This window comes from Ipomoea nil, unplaced genomic scaffold, assembly GCF_001879475.1.
Source record: "Ipomoea nil cultivar Tokyo-kokei standard unplaced genomic scaffold, Asagao_1.1 scaffold0482, whole genome shotgun sequence".
Lineage (NCBI taxonomy): Eukaryota > Viridiplantae > Streptophyta > Magnoliopsida > Solanales > Convolvulaceae > Ipomoea > Ipomoea nil.
In genome coordinates, this window is record NW_017616910.1 from 3130554 (window position 1) to 3150588 (window position 20035).

Below are 20035 nucleotides of genomic sequence, written 5' to 3' on the forward strand. Positions count from 1 at the left end.
GTCCTCAACAAAGGATTAATTTGTGAATTATTGAGTAAGAATTGAATAGTCAGAACTTAATTGGTAAAATTGATAGTCGAGGACTAATTTGTGAATTATGGCATAGTCGAGGATTTTTTTAAAAAATGCGGTGGCATTTTTGTAAATAATTGAACATCGAAATGCAAGTAAAATGTATTACAAGTGCAAGTAAAATGTATTACAGGTGCAAGTAAAATTTACATTTAGCATCAATACTAAGTACAATGCACCTAACGTTATAATTAGTTGCACCTAGGTACACGAATGTTCACAAAGTAAATTACTTGCACTTGTAAGTAAAAATAGGTGGACTTGTAAGTAATTTTACTTGCACTTATAACACATTTACTTGCACCAAGTTAAAGTTCAGGTTATTAAGTTATTTACAAAAATACCACCGCGTCATTTTTTAAAAAATTACATCTGATTCGTTGATCTGAACACTTGGACGACTGTGAGTGGTTCTTATTTCTCATTCCTTAGATCTAGACACATGAATAGCGTTGAATGGTTCTCACTTCTCTACTGGGTGAGCAGTTCGCACCTGAACGCGATCCTACGTATGTATGTATGTATGCAGGGGCGGACCCAGTGCGGGGCAGTGGGAGAAGTTGCCCGCACTCCCCCACCCCACCCCTTTATATATATGTATGTATATGTGTGTGTCTGTGTGTGTGTATATATATATATATATATATATATATATATATATAAGGGTGATCACATGTGGTCATGTTGTTAGGTGTGGTCATATGGTCAATTATAGGCCATTTGATTAGATAGATCCAATGAATCATATTAATCAAGATTTTTCCAGTATTTTCGCGCACATTCTCCTACCCAGCGAACTGCAAGGGTAAACTCGTCATAAAACACTAGAATAGGGAAAATCACATTGTTGTGTGTTTTATTACACTATTGGTGCATGTTGTCAACACTGTTGGTGTATTCTGGAACCCGACCACTATAAATAGCCACAACAATTACCATAATACGGGAATACACCATTGGTGTGTTTCACTATAGTGTGTTTTATTACACTATTGGTGTATGTTGTCAACACTGTTGGTGTATTCTGGAACCCGCCCGCTATAAATGACCATTGTAATTACCATCACACCCCCACTTACCAAAACGCGCGAAAATTCTCAGAATTACCACTGCCGTTATATTAAACTGATTCAACGAAACAGATACGTCCACACCTAATGACATGACCACATATGAGCGCTCTTATATATATATATATATATATATATATATATATATATATATATATATGTATGTATGTATGTATGTATGTATGTATGTATGTATGTATGTATACTTATGTTGAAAATGTTAGTAGTTTGAGTAGCTTTTTTTTTTTTTTTTTGAATGCTACTAGCTCTATTATATTGTAGTATCTGTTCATATACTTTCTCAACCTACTGAAACACAAAGAGCTAATAACGCCTCCATTGAGGCTTGAACTCACAACCTTCCTAATGGAAGTCCAACCCAGGTACCATTGGACCACATAGTCCTGGTAGTAGTTTGAGTAGCTTAGTTGATTGAATTTTAAATTTTATGATATAAAAGGCTTGTGCCATGGGTTCAAATCTCATTAGCAACACTTTTTATTATCTTCTCTCTTTCTTTTCTTCACAAGATAAATTAAATATTTTTAGTCTACATTTTATGAATCATTTAATTAACAAATTAAATGCTCTTTTAGTCTAATTTTATAAATCATTTAATTAATGTAGTATACAAGTTTATAATATACTTTATTGTATTCTAATTAATTTAGAAAAATCGATATAACTAAAAGAAATTAAAATTTAAAAGTATTTATGAATATATTGTCTTTCAAATTATTTTATCTAATTGATTATGTTTCATATTTTCTCATAAATATATTGTATTTTATAAAGTATTTTGTATTTTAACCTTATTATAGTTGTTTGATATTTGTCATTGACATTTCTAACTTCATTTAATATTCGTCCACACTCAAATGATTTTCTGAATCCGTCAATGTATGTATGTATGTAAGTATTTGTGTGTAATGAAACTTCTTATTATATTATTATGTCTTGATTCCTAACTGTGGTCACGGGAAATTGATTAGACTTGAACTTCGATTAGTTGTCTAAAAAATACTCCGTAACATTTTGTAGGTCTGTATATAAAATTTATGAGCACACATTGAGTCTCTCGGTTACACTTAGCCAAATACTTCAGACTTTTATTTTGGCATATCAAGCTATGGCATATGATAATTAATCGACAGGATTTGAATTTTAACCAATTGTCTTAAAAAATAATACTCTGTATATAAAATTTATAAGCTAAGCACACATCGAACCTCTTGATTACGGTTGCGGTTACGGTTCGCCAAATACTTGAGACTTTTTCTTTATTATTATTATTTTTTTTGGGTATGTAACATAACCGTACGTTTCTAAAATCATTTTTCACTAAGAGTTGTATTCAGACGACGGTGCTGATCTAATAGTCATCCATCTTGCAGCTGGTAGCAACAATGATGATGTATGAAATTGAATGTATTAATCACCGGATGCCTAATCCATATAATATGTATTAATGTATATATTTATGGTATCTAGCTAGCCGCCAACGGTTTGTGGTTGAATAAAAGTACGCAGAGACGGCAGAGTACTTTCTCTCAACTCAAAATCAACCAACATCTACTATACTAATAAGAGCCCAAGAGAGTTAGGCCTATAATGGGTAGAAAAAATGGCGGTCAAATTTTTTAATTAAATGATTGGCTCAGATTGATCAGATTTTAATTTTTACTTAAGATTTCCTAATTTATCCTTAATGAATATGATTATCCGTTAACTTTTCCGTTAAATATTACCTTTTTCGTTAATTTCTGTTAGTCCACCGTTAACTTATTGATTTCAATAAGAAAGGTCTTAGGTTCGAACCACATCCCAATCAAAGATGGCATAATTAGTACTCTATTTTACTCTTATTAAATTATTATAACTAATAATATAGTAGCTACAACAAAAAATAATACATATGCATTTCTTTATTTTAGAATTACGTGTCTATAATGTCTTTATTCAAAAAAAAAAATTATTCATTATCAATAAATTAAATAAGAGAAATAATTTCATTCGTTATATGGTCTTTATTTTTATCCAATATTATATTCGCTACATTGTCCCTACAGTGTCTTTATTAAAAAAAATATTCATTATCAATAAATTAATTATGAGAAATAATTTTATTAGTTATATTGTCTTTATATTTCTACAATGTAAAAATTCTTTACATTCAAATTCATCAATTGATTATATTCAATGCATTGTCTATTATCTTTTTTGTGCACTATTTTTTAATTAAATATTAAAGTTATAATACAAAATAATGTTATATATTTATTTACCAAGTATTTTATTAATATGATGAAAAAATTAAAGAAAAATATAATTAATAAAGCCAATCATATTAACTACTTGAGTGATTTGTTGACAAATAGAGTATTCAAATCACACAACAAATTGAAGTGAGAACTATCTCGCAATGTCCTTGTTTAACAATCAGGAGTTAGCCGTTAGCGTTTAGATTATATTAGCGGATTTGGCCAGCGAATTATATAACGGTTGGTAAAAATATATTTGAAAAAATTAAATTGTTTAGATTAACATGGAAAATGACATAAGGGTAATAAAATAATAATAATAATAATAGTTTTAAATATATATATATATATATATATATATATATATATATATACATATATATATATATATATATATATATATATATATATATATATATATAAAATTAAGCCAAGCATATTCAAAGCACACAACAATTTAAAGTGAGAAACTACCTCGCAATGTCCTTGTTTGGCAATCAGCAGTTAGCTCTTCAATATTAGTATATATTTAATATTTTATGCCCTAATTTTTATTTGCTCTCCCTTATGTCCCGTATTTTGGTTTCAACCATACCTATACAATTTTTATTGACAATTATAATCAATATTGACTATATTATCTTGCATTTGTAAACTTAGAATTACCTATTTAAATGCACAAATTCAACATTCAATTATATATGCATGAACAATTCTCATATAAGCTTGCCTTGATATACTTTAAAGTACTTATTAAAAAAAATATTGGGCATTATCCCAATCGCGCAATGCGCGTACAAAACTAGTATATAAGATAAATTGTAAGAAAATACGGCGTTCTCATATGTCAAAATCTTAATCATGCATCAGCTCGATAAAATTGGCATTGATGGACTAACATCGTTAAATTCAATGATACACATATAATATTCGATAGTTCATGATATATGATAATATTATTGTATCAAATCATTTTATGATACAAAAACACCGTGTTCTCTTGCGTTTCAATTCAAAATAAAAAATAAAAAATACCAAGTTCTCATATGCCAAACAGCTTAATTAATAGTAAGAAATTATCACGTTCTCGTCGTCAAAACTTTACTTATCAATTAGATAAAGTTTTCAATGAAGGAGTAACATCATTACAGTGGATGAAACAAATAAATGAAGGAGTGAGAAGTTTGTTAAGAATCAAATTTGGGAAGCCATTTGGAGTGTGAAACAGATACAAGTATTTGTTGCCACTCGAACAAAATTAAAGTTGTGAAAAAGGGGGGAGGGATTTGGAGATGATAACGATGTGGGGAACTTTTTTTTTTTTTTTTTTTTTCTTATAATTTGCCGACTAAATTAAAGCTTTCTGTTAATCCAACGTCAATTGCATCCTTTTCTTCTCTTTTGCACTGTGTATTTATGCTATAATACTTCCGCCCTTTAATTTGCTTCCCGGATTTCCGCTGCGTTCATATGACAAACGGACAACATTTTTCCCAATTTTATTATTATCTTTTTTTTTTCATTAATCATTCTATCTGCAGTTCTACACCAATATTAGATATTAACTACCCTTAGAAAAAAAAAAAAAAAAACCAACCTGCACGAACTTTGCTCACCGACACTGTTGCAAAAATCGCGTTTAGGCGCCGATTAATCGTCGCCTAGTGCTAGGCACCCGGCTAGACGCTCTAGGCGCCCGCCTAGGCGTTCTAGGCGCCCGCCTAGGCGCTCTAGGCGGTCCCCAGGCGCCTAGCGATTTTTTCAACATTGCTCACCGATTCAGTAGACAGTACTTAGGTTCAAACCTCATCAGCCACAATGTGAGAATTATGCTCAAAGTGGATAAATCCCTTGTGCGCAGCTGCATTTGACCCTATCTGCTAAGCATACATCTTCCCCTCTGTCAGATCTTTGGGTTGGGATTTTTTAAAATTTAAGCTAACTATATATTTGAATTAATGGAAGGTTGGGAGTTTTTAAAATTTAAGCCATGTAACTATATATTTGAATTAATGGAAAGAAAATGATTCACTATTAGGTAAATTAATATGTATACACTCATGTTTATATAATGTAGTAGTATAAAATTACAATATCCTTTTTTCCTTAAACATGAGGGGGTTACCTAAAGAAATTATAATATCCTTTGATTTACATAAAAGTCTCCCACCGATATCTGAATATGCATTTTGGATGAAACTCGCATCATAACTTTTATTGGCAAGGAAATACAAGGGTCATAACTTTAGTTGGCAAGGAAATACAAGGAAGTAAATCGGTTAAGTGGTCCACAGATAACTGGCTTAGACCAAGAAAGTAATAAGTATCTCTCGCATACAAAAAGTTGAACTTGAAACATTGTGGTTACTAACTAATTATCTAACCAATTAAGCTAGAATTGCGCCAAAATTACTATATTATTGCCCCATTAAGATTCAGATGTACAGTTAATTTAAAAGGTCTAGGTAATTTGTTCACTTAAAAAGTTTAGTTTAAAATAATGAATTTTAATTAAAGAGTTAAATTTAAGGGATATTTTCTCTAAATTATACAGTAATTGTAGAATTCACCCTAAATGTTGATCATATTCACTTTTTGTCCCTAAGTTATTATTGACGTTGCACTTTTCGTTCTTTCGTTCTTACTTTTCGTCCCTGAGTTATACTAAAATTACAAATTTCGTTCTTAATATTTTATTAGTAAAGCAACGAAAAGTGCAACATTAATGATAACTTAGAGATAAAAAGTGAGTATAATCAATACTTAGAGACGAATTCTACAATTACATTATAACTTAGGGACAAAAATTGCACTTTTCCCTAAATTTAATTAATCTATATTTGAAATTCAATAAAAGGTTTTTGTTTTTACCCTTTCCTTTTGGATTCTAGCGATGAAGAACGAAGAGGACATGGGATAGAAGGGGTCTTCGATCCACCGTGAATTTTTTCTTTGTTTTCGGATTTTTGGCATTCAAATATTTTTTATTTTGGTTTCTCTCAATACATTATTTTTAAGGGATAAAGTACGAATAAGTCACTGAACTATTTGAGAAATAGCAATTAAGCCATCAAATTCAAATAATACTCAAATAAGCCATTGAACTCGAGGAAAAAGAGCAATTAACATATGTTAACTCTAGACTTTTACTGATTGAATTGCCAAATGTTTATTTTATTTACATTTTTTTTAATTATAATCCACCTACATAGTAATATATTTTAAAGTAATTACAATCAAAATAGTTTTGTCTTGTCTACATCTAATTTATTTATTTATTATTATTTTTAAACAGAAAATTCAGTGAAAAAATAATAATAATCAATCAATCAATCAAATCTCGACAAGATAAAACTATTTTGATTATAATTAGAGGATTATAATAAAAGAAACGTAAATAAAATAAACATTTGGCAATCCAGTCAACAAAACCCTAGAGTTAACCTGTTAAAAATTTTAATTGTTTTTTTTTTTTTAATGCAATGGCTTATTTGTTTGTTTGTTTGTTTTTTTTTTTTTTTTTTTTTTTTTTTTTTTTTTTTTTTCCGAGTTCAATGGCTTATTTGGGGGTTATTTGAGTTCGATGGCTTAATTGCTATTTCCCAAATAAAAAGTACATTATTTTAAAGTATATCATTTGAGTACTGAAAGTACATTATTTTGTACAAAATCAAATATTGTACATTCAGTACACAAATAATGCATTTTTAGTATATTAAAAATATAATGTAACTTGTATTCATGAAAAATACATTATTTAAGTACTGAAAATACATTATTTGAGTACTGAAAGTAAATTATTGTATATACTATATATCAAATAATGTAAATTCAGTATACAAATAACGTGCTTTTAGTATATTAAAAATGTACGGATGTACGGAGTAACTTATATTCATGGTCTATACAGCTGTGTGGACCTTGGTCCACAAAAAAGTTGCCGCCTAACAATCCTTATAAATGGACCAGGACCCATACTTCATTGTGGACCCTGGTTCATGTGTATGTGTTTTGTGTTATAGACTTTTTGTTTTATTGACTTTTTGTGTTTTGCATTATGAAATTCTGTACCTTAAGAATAGAAATTCTGCGTATCTGAAATAAATTAGTAATTGTGTCTTATGTTACGAATTTATCTATCTTGTGTTTTGAAATTGAGTGTATATGAACACAAATTATGTGCATAAATCAAATTTAAAAAATAAGTAAATATATAACATGTATATAAACTATATATACATATTTTGTGAATATAGTGTTCAAAAATTATAAATATAAATTCAAAAATTGTGTTATACTGTTGATATAATTGTGAATATAGATTTCAAAAATTGTGAATATAGAGTTCTACAATTGTGAATATTGAGTTCTGTAATTTTGTATATTGAGATCTAAAATTGTGAATATTCAGTTATAAAATTGTGAATATATATAGAATTCAAAAATTGGGAATATAGAGGAACAGATTATGAAGACAAACGGCAAGGAAGGAAGCAATATTTAAAAAAAAATAAAAAATTAGCCAGCGTCATTTTGCTTCAAAACGACGCCAATCTGGACCCGGGTCCACATCATAATTTGCCTTTTCTACCCATTTTGTGGGCCCTACTCCTCCACACTCTTAATACATCTTTTATTATTTTATTCATTTTCTATAATTATTAATTTCAACTTTATAATTATAATTTCTAATTTTAAATATAAATATAATTTAATGAATAAAAAAATAAAATATATTTTAATTTTATAAAATTTAAGTTATAAATTTAATTCAAGCAATTTATATATTAAAAAAAGAGTTAATTACCAATTTGGTCCCTCGACTATTACGATTTCACCAATTTGGTCATCAACTACAAAAATTTCTCAATTTAGTCCCTAACTATGCATTTTTTACCCTAAATGGTCCTAAAGTCAAACAATCACTTTAAGGCATTAAAATTGAGGACAGATTTGTAATTTAGGCTCCACCGAATAATTTAAATTGAGGAGATAGTTCCGATCGACCATCGAGTTTTCACATGCATCCATCTCGCCACACCCGCCGACATCCCCCACACATACACAACCTTATCCATCATATGGCTGTTTTCGAGCGTCTCACCCACCTCTTCTCCGCCACCGAAGTCACTCTCTCTGTAACACCCCGTGTTACGACCCCTAAAGCTAATTAATTAGCTAGTCACTAGCCCAGAAGAAAGAATGGACTATAAATGATTAATTAGGGAAAAAGGCCCACCATGGTCCGTGGGACCTCATATCTAAATCCAACCCCTAATCCCAATAGGATTAGACTCTAAATAAGACCCCTAGACCTATAAATAGGGAACTTAGGAGACATCACAAGAATCTCGCACCACCCAAAAGAGCTCCAAGAATTCCCCTAGGAGAAATCAAGAAATCAAGAAAAGCTTAAAGAAAGATCATTCATAGCCAAGGAATTAATTAAGGCTAAGAGGTAACCCATGTCTCAACAAAACCTATTTTCATAGCTATAATTTCCCCTTAGGGTTTCCCCCATATTATTGTGAATGGCGAATTATTGTGATTATTATTGATGTTGATATAATGATTCCATGAGGAATCTTGATGATCTTGATATTGGGAGTTTCTTGATAATTATGATGTTCTTGATGATTAATTTGGAATTCTTGATGATTTTGCGTTGTTCTTGGTAATTATGGTGTTCTTGATGATTAATTGGGATCCTTGATGATTATGTGTTGTCTTACCGAATCTTGCAATTAGAAGACGAATCGTATTCTTGTTGATATAAAAGTGATTAGAACCCTAGGTTGTACCGTATGCTTTGATTCTTGGATTATCGGGTGGGAAATCGCATGTTTGGGTGTTGATTATGTTTAGGAAAGCATGATAGGTTAAGTGCCGTTCGTTTCTCGTATTTGATCCGTTAATTGTCTACGTGCTGTCGTTAATTGTGTTGTAAAGTGCCTAAGCATGGTTTCGGGTTCCACAACGGTTCCCGGGGCGAAATTGCGTGTTAAGAGTCAGTGGGGGGTAGGGGACCCGCCACCTGCCCGCGCCCTTTTGGGCAACGCCGGCAGCCGGCGGGCGGGCAGCTGCCCGCCGGGCACCCGCTGCCCGGAACAGTGGCAGCCGGCGGGTAGCCGGCGGGTGAACCCCCACCCACCGGCTACCCGCTGGTTTACACCCTACCTCGGGTTCCCGGCTTCCCCTTTTGATGTCTCCCCGATCCCCGTGCTGTCCCAACGGACCCCATTTATCGTGCCGATGTCTAGTTTGATATTTCGGGTACCGTTCGTAGGTTTATGAGTTCATTATATTGCATGTTAGTTGAATCGGTATCCCGTTGACCTAGGTGGAAGGAATATGAACCCCATAGGACTATTCTTAGTTTGTGATGGATCACGCATAGGTTGTTTATACGTTTTACTCCCATCCCCAATGTGTAATGTGGGTTGCATGTGCTTGCTATGTGTTATGTGTGTGTGTTACCCCAATGCGGTTGCGATCGGATTGGTTATCCTGAGCTGCGGTTCAGAAGCTGGCTGCGGTCAGATTGGTTTTCCTGGCTGCGGTCAGATGACATTCTCTCGGGCTGCGGTCCACCGTTTGGTTGCGATCAAACGTTTCTATACGAGCTGCGGTTCGTCCTTTATCCTGGCTGCGGTCAGATGACACTCTCTCGGGCTGCGGTCCACTGTTTGGTTGCGATCAAACACTATGATGAGCTGCGGTTCATCGGTCGGTTGCGATCGACCTCCCCGTGTTGCAATACGGGGCAAGGTGCTGCGGGGCCATGTCAGAGCTATACGCGCTGACCCTCATGTATGGGCGTGAGATTGGTCCTGTGGCGCCAACATAGTGCGTTATGTGTTGTGATATCAATGAGTTGTGGTTATGAATGTCTTGGGGGATGCGACCATGGGATCTATATTGGGGATTGCTTGTGCGGGATTATGATTACTGTTTATGCCTTGTCGTAACTACTTTATCTATTGTGAAATGCATATGCTTGCTATATCTGCTGCTGGTGTCTGGCCTTAACTGTTGAGTCATTCCCGACTTTAAAGCTAGAGTTCGTAGGATATATCTTCATGCTCGAATGGTTTTCGTATATCTATATATATATATATATATATATATATATATATATATATATATATATTTCTATATGTATTGTATTTTAACGCGTTGAAGTGGGTTACCAGCATCTCTCGCTGAACAGATATATTTGGCTTTCAGGCACCGAGGACTAGAGCACTGGAGCGCGCTAGAACTGGAGCGTAGAATAGATAGTCTTCCCTTTCGGCCTGCGTGCCATGTTTATGTATTGACATTATTAAGGATTTCAGTAGTAGCCTGTGCACCTATGTCCTCTGGCTTAGGTGTAACACCCCAGATTTTTTTTAAGGCTTTTTAAAGTTTATAATAAAGGTAGAATCTTATTAAATCCCAGAATATAATACAAGTGTTCGGGGTGCTATGCCACACCTGGGCTGGAGAACCCAGATGCACAGGCTAACTAACTAATATCCTCAAAAGCATAAATGTAAAAACATGGCACGCAGGCCGAAAGGGAAGCTATCTACTTCTACACTCCGAGTTCTAGCGCGCTCCAGTGACTTAATCTTCTGTGCCTGAAAGGCAAATATAACTGTTCAGCGAGAGATGCTGGTAACCCACTCCAACGCGTTGAAATACAATACATATAGAGATATATATAGATATACGAAAACCATTTTGAGCATGAAGATATATCCTACGAACTCTAGCTTTAAAACCGGGAATGACTCGACAGATAAGGCTAGACACAAGCAACACTTATCACAAGCATATGCAGTTCATGATAGATAAGGCAGATAAGGCAGGGCATAAACAATTATCACAACCCCAACATGAACAGTCCCCAACATGAAATCCGTAGTCACATCCCCAAGTCGTTCATAGCCACAACCCATCGATATCACAACACATAACGCACGTTGTTGGCGCCACAGGACCAATCGCATGCCCATACATGCGGGTCAGCGCATATAGCTCTGACATGGCCCCACAACACCATGCCCCGTATCGCAACACGGGGAGGTCGATCGCAACCGACCGATGAACCGCAGCTCATCATAATGTTTGATCGCAACCAAACAGTGGACCGCAGCCCAAGAGAGTGTCATCTGACCGCAGCCAGGATAAAGGACGAACCGCAGCTCGTATAGAAACGTTTGATCCAACCAAACGGTGGACCGCAGCCCGAGAGAATGTCATCTGACCGCAGCCAGGAATACAAATCTGACCGCAGCCAGCTTCTGAATCGCAGCTCAGGATAACCAATCCGATCGCAACCGAATTGGGGTAACACACACACATAACACATAGCAAGCACATGCAACCCACATTACACATTGGGAAGGGAATACAACGTATAAACAAACCTATGCGTGATCCATCACCAACTAGGAATAGTCCTAAGGGGTTCATACTTCTTCCACGTAGGTCAACGGGATACCAATTCAACTAGCATGCAATATAATAGACTCATAAACCTACGAACGGTACCCGAAACATCAAACTAGACATAGGCACGATAAACGGGGTCCGTTGGGACACCACGGGGATCGGGGAAACATCAAACGGGGAAGCCGGGAGCCCAAGGTAGGGTAATTTCCAGCGGGTAGCCGGTGGGTGGGGGGGTTCACCCGCCGGCTGCCCGCTGGCTGCCACTGTTCCGGGCAGCGGGTGCGCGGCGGGCAGCTGCCCGCCCGCCGGCTGCCCGCTGCCGGTGCTGCCCGAGAATGCCGCGGGTAGGTGGCGGGTCCCCTACCCCCCACTGACTCTTTTCATCACTTTTCGCCCCGGGAACCGTTGTGGAACCCGAAACAATGCTTAGACACTTTACAACGTAATTAACAACAACACGTAGACAATTAACGGATCAAATATGGGAAACGAACGCCTCATAACCTATCATGCTTTTCTAAACATAATCAACACCCAAACATGCGATTTCCCACCCGATAATCCAAGAATCAAAGCATACGGTACAACCTAGGGTTCTTATCACTTTTATATCAACAAGAATACGATTCGTCTTCTAATTGCAAGATTCGGTAGGAACAACACATAATCATCAAGGATACCAATTAATCATCAAGAACATCATAATTATCAAGAACAACACATAATCATCAAGAATCCCAATTAATCATCAAGAACCTCATAATTATCAAGAAACTCTCAATATCAAGATTATCAAGATTCCTCATGGAATCATTATATCAACATCAATAATAATCACCATAATTCGCCATTTACAACAATATGGGGGAAACCCTAAGGGGAAATCATAGCTATGAAAATAGGTTTTGTTGAGACATGGGTTACCTCTTAGCCTTAATTAATTCCTTGGCTATGAAGGATCTTTCTTTAAGCTTTCTTGATTTCTTGATTTCTCCTAGGGGAATTCTTGGAACTCTTTGGGTGGTGAGAGATTATTGTGGTGGGAATTCTAGGTGCCTCCTAAGTTCCCTATTTATATATTTAAGACTCCTAATTAGGGCTTGAATGGTATGGGTTTACTAATTCTATTCCTTATAGGACTAGGGACTTGTTTTAGGGATAAGGGTCCATGGTCCACATTGGACCATATTAATTAAAGCGGATCCTAATCATAATCTGAATAGTAAAAGGCCTACTTCCTTTATTCCTAATAGATAACTAGGTCTAGGATTCCTAATTAGGATCTGAATAGTAAAAGGTTTACTTTCTTTATTCCTAATAGGCTTAAGCCTCTAATTTAGGCAAGGGTCCACGGTTCATGGTGGACCCTATTAATTAATTAAAGGGAAACCTAACATAATTAAATCATATTTAATTATTATTAGCGGGATTAATTAAATAATTAATCCAGGATTGAAGGCCGTAACACGGGGTGTTACACTCTCCCCCCCCCCCCCCCTTACGAGAAGCTTCGTCCCCGAAGCTTAGAAATCATGTAGGGTTAACGAGTCAAGAGTAGAACGGTGGTCCTATAGAGAAGGTATTCTACGGGGAAACTGTATAATTGTATGTCTATGTGTGTTGGGTTTTTGGGAACGATTAGGTTTACAAGACTAAGAGAGTGGGTTTCAACTTGAGGACAAATTGAATTCAATAATTAGGATCAAGGTTTTCAAGGTCGCAACTTAGGTTGTGAGGTTGTCGCCTTGTGCGGAGTCGTTAAAACATGGAATCAAGAATGGGGTTTGAAGGGTAGAAAGGGTTTTGAAATAAGGAGGGGGCCGATTTTCCGAGGAAGGGAAAGGAATTCGGCTAGGATGGGTTAAGGGTTTTTGATCTCAAGTGAATAATCTGGTTTGATGCTTTGATCACGATGCGTCGACGAGCCGTTGATCCTCCTTCCTTGGTGTTGGCACTTGCTTGACTTTAAGATCCATGTTAGACCTTGCTTCCCAGGCTAAGGTTTCATCCTTCTCTTCTATTTTGAGGGAGTTTCCCGTGGTGATTTAACACTTACCTCTTTAATGCGTCCAAGGTCTTGGCCAAGTTGGGTCGACCAAGCCAATCTTTTCGGGCGCACTTCCCAAATTCTTCCCAAAGTCTCTTGGGAGTCACTACACTTTGGGTTGAATTTCTCTTCTTATTGAATTTCATCTCCTCGTTAGTGGATGAAATTCTTAGTAAGACTTCATGTCTTCCCCGAGGTTTAGCTTGTGGTGCCCTTTTTGTGTAACTTTTAATGATGAAGGTGTCCTTGCATGTTTTTTTTTTTTTTTTTTTTTTTTTTTTTTTTTCTTGAAGCGCAGTTGATTACCTAATCTCGTTGTGGGATGACTCGGTGTCTTTACGAGTCATCTCATTTCCTTGTGGGTCCTTAATGACTCTTGAGGTCTTGGCACAAATGTGCTCTTTACCTTTTTGCTTAGCACCATGAACTACGTAGTTCTTGGTTCCTATACAACTTGTAAGGAGTCCTCTGATTTGCTTAAACGATATCCATGGTTTGGAGGACTCCCGGTCCATCCTTAGCATTTTGACTTTTAAGGTCTTCGTGGGTTCTTGGCACGAGTTCCCAACTCGCCTCCTTGGTTTGCGCAATCCCTAGTCGGTTGTATCGTAGAATCCAACTTCAATTACTCGTGCAATGCAATTGATTGGGATTTTCTGATGGTGCCTTGTGTGTAGGACACTATGTTTGGGTGGCCCATGGTTCCTTACCCAAGACTCATTTTCATCAATCGAGGCACACAAGTGCGCCAAAAATCAATAAAATGAGGGGTTAAGAAATCAGCACATTGTACCAGTGGGCGCGAGGTGGGCGGTTGTCCGCCTGCCAAGCTCCTGCCAAGGACCCGTCAAGGACCCGTTGGGGACCCGCGGGAAAATGACTAGGAAGAGTCAATTCCCTCGGGAAAGACCCCAAAAAGGCACCGATTCATGTCCTGACAAGTCCCATGCCCTTGTGCACTAAAAGGGGCTTGAATACATAGGATGACCCATCGTAGAACGTTTATTGATCCTTAAGCACGAGTTCTAGATGAGTCAAGACTCTTGTATGTTCGTTCCGCTTAGTAGGTCGGGTCCGGTTTTCAATCAGCAACCTCGTCATCTTCACCGGGTAGTTTGGTTATAAACCAACTTCGTCTTTTCCTTGTTTGATTAAGGGTAAGCCCTCTTGGTTCTTCTTGGAGTTCGGCTTGTCGCCCGCTCTTTGTTCAATCCTTTGGTGACCGAGTGCTCGGTGATGCATTTCCCTTCCTTGGGATGCATTTGATTGACTGCCCTTGACGTTGCATGGTGTATTGGCGACTTTGCGTGTCTCACGTACTTCTCACGGTGCCTTAAAACCATCAAGGTCCTTGTTCCAAGGTAAGATCCTTATTGCTGGGAGGTTCTAGTTGTATGATACTTTCCATGTGTTCGTTGCCTCTTCTTGTCATATCGAGCCCCTTTCGGTGATTCGTGCCAACGATTAGGAAAGGGTGTCGTTGACGTACTACCTTACTTCCTTGCATTTTAATTGGCGTTCCCAGTCTCCGGGCTGGGATAGTTGCGCCCATTCGTGACTAGTTCCGAAAGGGTTCGCTCATGCTGGAGGGAGCGGCTTCCCACTTCTGTTACTTCTTCTTTTGGGTTTGTTCCTGGATTCCGCGTTTGGAGTAGTTGGATTCGGTAGAGATTAGCGGCACTGGAGTAAGCCTCGTTGAGAGTCCGAGGTCTGCTTACCACTAGTGCTTTTCGGGCTTCAAAGTTGAGGCCCGATACGAATCTCTCTACTCCGGTTACCTCGGTGGGACTAGTTCTAGTGTGAAGCGTGCTAGTTCAAGGAATCGTTTGTTGGTATTCCATGACGGTAGTTGTCCCTTGTCTTAGATGGAGAAACTCTTCGTACATGGATGCTTTTACGTGTGTTGGATAAAACCACTCTCGAAGTCGCGCCTTGAGGTGTTCCCAGTTGAACCCCGGTCCTTGTTGGTAAGTGGGACCCTCGTGGATCTACCAGAGATCGGCCTCGTGTCTGAAGTAGAACGAGGCTACCTCCACGCGGCGTTCCTCTGGGCGTCCTACTAACTCGAGGATTTTGTCGAGGGTTCGGATCCATTCTCCTAGGATTACGGGATCCTCTTCTCCTGAGGATGTGGGTGGTCGATGGTTAGAGACTTGTCGGGCGAAGTCTGTGTTTGCGTTCGACGGAGGTGGTGGGGGATTTCTTGTACGTGGTTGCCCTTGCGGGTGCGGGGTGGAATCGTCCTTGTAGTCGTGCCCCTAGGCACTCCTAGTTGGACCCCCGGTTGTTACCCATAAGTGGGTCCTTTTTTGGATTTATCAAAGATCAGCCTCGTGTCTTCGAACGAGGCTATCTCTACGCGGTGCTCCCCTGGGCATTCCATTAACCCAAGGATTTTGTTGAAGGTTCGGATTCGTTCTGCGAGGAATGTGGGGTCCTTGACTGTCTTCTTGTTGGCGCCGTGCTGCTGGTCTTTAGGGCCAATATTTATTGCAGTGATGGGTCAGTGTGCTGCACCCTTACCTTGGTGTGGTAAGCGTAGGGGGGTTCTTTAAGTCATGGAGGGATAAAGTGAGGGGAGGTTATGTGCAGGTTTCACAATCTCACCGCGCGTCCTAAGATTCCTGAGTCCTATGTTCCTAGATACCTAGAGTTCAAGCCTAATGTCCTAAAGTCCGGTCTTAAGAGTCTTATCCTAGGGTCAAACTTAGGCTCTGATACCAACTGTAACACTCCAGATTTTTTTAAGGCTTTTTAAAGCTTATAATAAAGGTAGAATCTTATTAAATCCCAGAATATAATACAAGTGTTCGGGGTGCTATGCCACACCTGGGCTGGAGAACCCAGATGCACAGGCTAACTAACTAATATCCTCAAAAGCATAAATGTAAAAACATGGCACGCAGGCCGAAAGGGAAACTATCTACTTCTACACTCTGAGTTCTAGCGCGCTCCAGTGACTTAATCTTCTGTGCATGAAAGCCAAATATAACTGTTCAGCGAGAGATGCTGGTAACCCACTCCAACGCGTTGAAATACAATACATATAGAGATATATATAGATATACGAAAACCATTTTGAGCATGAAGATATATCCTACGAACTCTAGCTTTAAAACCGGGAATGACTCGACAGATAAGGCTAGACACAAGCAACAGTTATCACAAGCATATGCAGTTCACGATAGATAAGGCAGATAAGGCAAGGCATAAACAATTATCACAACCCCAACATGAACAGTCCCCAACATGAAACCCGTAGTCACATCCCCAAGTCTTTCATAGCCACAACCCATCAATATCACAACACATAACGCACGTTGTTAGCGCCACAGGACCAATCGCATGCCTATACATGCGGGTCAGCGCATATAGCTCTGACATGGCCCCACAGCACCATGCCCCGTATCGCAACACGGGGAGGTCGATCGCAACCGACTGATGAACCGCAGCTCATCATAATGTTTGATCGCAACCAAACAGTGGACCGCAGCCCAAGAGAGTGTCATCTGAACGCAGCCAGGATAAAGGACGAACTGCAGCTCGTATAGAAACGTTTGATCGCAACCAAACGGTGGACTGCAGCCCGAGAGAATGTCATCTGACCGCAGCCAGGAATACCAATCTGACCGCAGCCAGGAATACCAATCTGACCGCAACCAGCTTCTGAACCGCAGCTCAGGATAACCAATCCGATCGCAACCGAATTGGGGTAACACACACACATAACACATAGCAAGCACATGCAACCCACATTACACATTGGGAAGGGAATACAACGTATATACAAACCTATGCGTGATCCATCACCAACTAGGAATAGTCCTAAGGGGTTCATACTTCTTCCACCTAGGTCAACGGGATACCAATTCAACTAGCATGCAATATAATAGACTCATAAACCTACGAACGGTACCCGAAACATCAAACTAGACATAGGCACGATAAACGGGGTCCGTTGGGACACCACGGGGATCGGGGAAACATCAAACGGGGAAGCCGGGAGCCCAAGGTAGGGTAATTTCCAGTGGGTAGCCGGTGGGTGGGGGGGTTCACCCGCCAGCTGCCCGCCGGCTGCCACTGTTCCGGGCAGCGGGTGCCCGGCGGGCAGCTGCCCGCCCGCCGGCTGCCCGCTGCCGGTGCTGCCCGAGAATGCCGCGGGTAGGTGGCGGGTCTCCTACCCCCCAGTGACTCTTTTCATCACTTTTCGCCCCGGGAACCGTTGTGGAACCCGAAACCATGCTTAGACACTTTACAACGTAATTAACAACAACACGTAGACAATTAACAGATCAAATATGGGAAACGAACACCTCATAACCTATCATGCTTTTCTAAACATAATCAACACCCAAACATGCGATTTCCCACCCGATAATCCAAGAATCAAAGCATACGGTACAACCTAGGGTTTTAATCACTTTTATATCAACAAGAATACGATTCGTCTTCTAATTGCAAGATTCGATAGGAACAACACATAATCATCAAGGATACCAATTAATCATCAAGAACATCATAATTATCAAGAACAACACATAATCATCAAGAATCCCAATTAATCATCAAGAACCTCATAATTATCAAGAAACTCTCAATATTAAGATTATCAAGATTTCTCATGGAATCATTATATCAACAGCAATAATAGTCACCATAATTCGCCATTTACAACAATATGGGGGAAACCCTAAGGGGAAATCATAGCTATGAAAATAGGTTTTGTTGAGACATGGGTTACCTCTTAGCCTTAATTAATTCCTTGGCTATGAAGGATCTTTCTTTAAGCTTTCTTGATTTCTTGATTTCTCCTAGGGGAATTCTTGGAACTCTTTGGGTGGTGAGAGATTATTGTGGTGGGAATTCTAGGTGCCTCCTAAGTTCCCTATTTATATATTTAAGACTCCTAATTAGGGCTTGAATGGTATGGGTTTACTAATTCTATTCTTTATAGGACTAGGGACTTGTTTTAGGGATAAGGGTCCATGGTCCACATTGGACCATATTAATTAAAGCGGATCCTAATCATAATCTGAATAGTAAAAGCCCTACTTCCTTTATTCCTAATAGATAACTAGGTCTAGGATTCCTAATTAGGATCTGAATAGTAAAATGTTTACTTTCTTTATTCCTAATAGGCTTAAGTCTCTAATTTAGGCAAGGGTCCACGGTTCATGGTGGACCCTATTAATTAATTAAAGGGAAACCTAACATAATTAAATCATATTTAATTATTATTAGCGGGATTAATTAAATAATTAATCCAGGATTGAAGGCCGTAACACAGGGTGTTACATTAGGTGTGGCATAGCACCCCGTACTTTTGTATTACATTTGGGATTTATCGAGATTCTACCTCTATTATATAAGTTTGAAAAAGTCTTAAAATTTTGGGGTGTTACACTCTCCACCACCCTCTTCCCTGTCTAATCCCATCCCGTCATTCGCCTCTTTCACCGTCTTCGTGCTAGAAGTCTCCCCGAATCCCTTCATGCTTTCCCCTGAAAACCCTCATTCCACTCCTATCAACAAAATCGTTACTCTCAACCTCAAAACCGACAACCCGGATGCCGAAACCTTCTAGTCCCAAACCCTAACCGGCGCCACTGTTGCCGGGTACACCCTATTTTTCCCTAACTACTCCTCGTTTATGGCAAAACCCAGGTTCTACATCGAGGATATATTCGTCCAGGAGGCCTACCAGAGGAAGGGATTCGGGTGGATGTTGTTGTCAGCCGTGGCGGCTCAGGCGGCGAAGATGGGGTATGTGAAAGTTGAATGGGTGAGAATACTATTGAAAAATTGGGTTTCTCTTAGAGCGTTCGTCAACGGTAGGTGACTGTCCAACGACACCCCGTCGAAAATCTCCCACGTGAACACGTCGAGGAAGGACCAGTAATTGTACTGCTCCACCTCCATGTCGAGCTTCTTCATCCACCCCAGATTGACGAAGGGCCTCGTGAAGTCTTCTCCCACTTTATTCCACATTTTTTTTGGACGCTGTAGCCGAATTTCTCGTTGTTGTGTTTCTGCCACAGGGAGTCGATGTACCAGAGGTTATAGGCCCTGAACTGGACCTCTGAGAGGAAGACGTAGCCGCGCTTTTTGGCGGCGTCGCCGACCAGAGAAATGAGGAGGTGACGAGT

The 20035-nt window shown here is 38.6% G+C and overlaps 1 pseudogene; it reads left to right on the top strand.

The window, feature by feature from the left end:
• The first annotated feature begins 7363 nt into the window (after positions 1-7363).
• Positions 7364-19972, top strand: LOC109173532 (annotated as a pseudogene).
• The last annotated feature ends 63 nt before the right edge of the window (positions 19973-20035 follow it).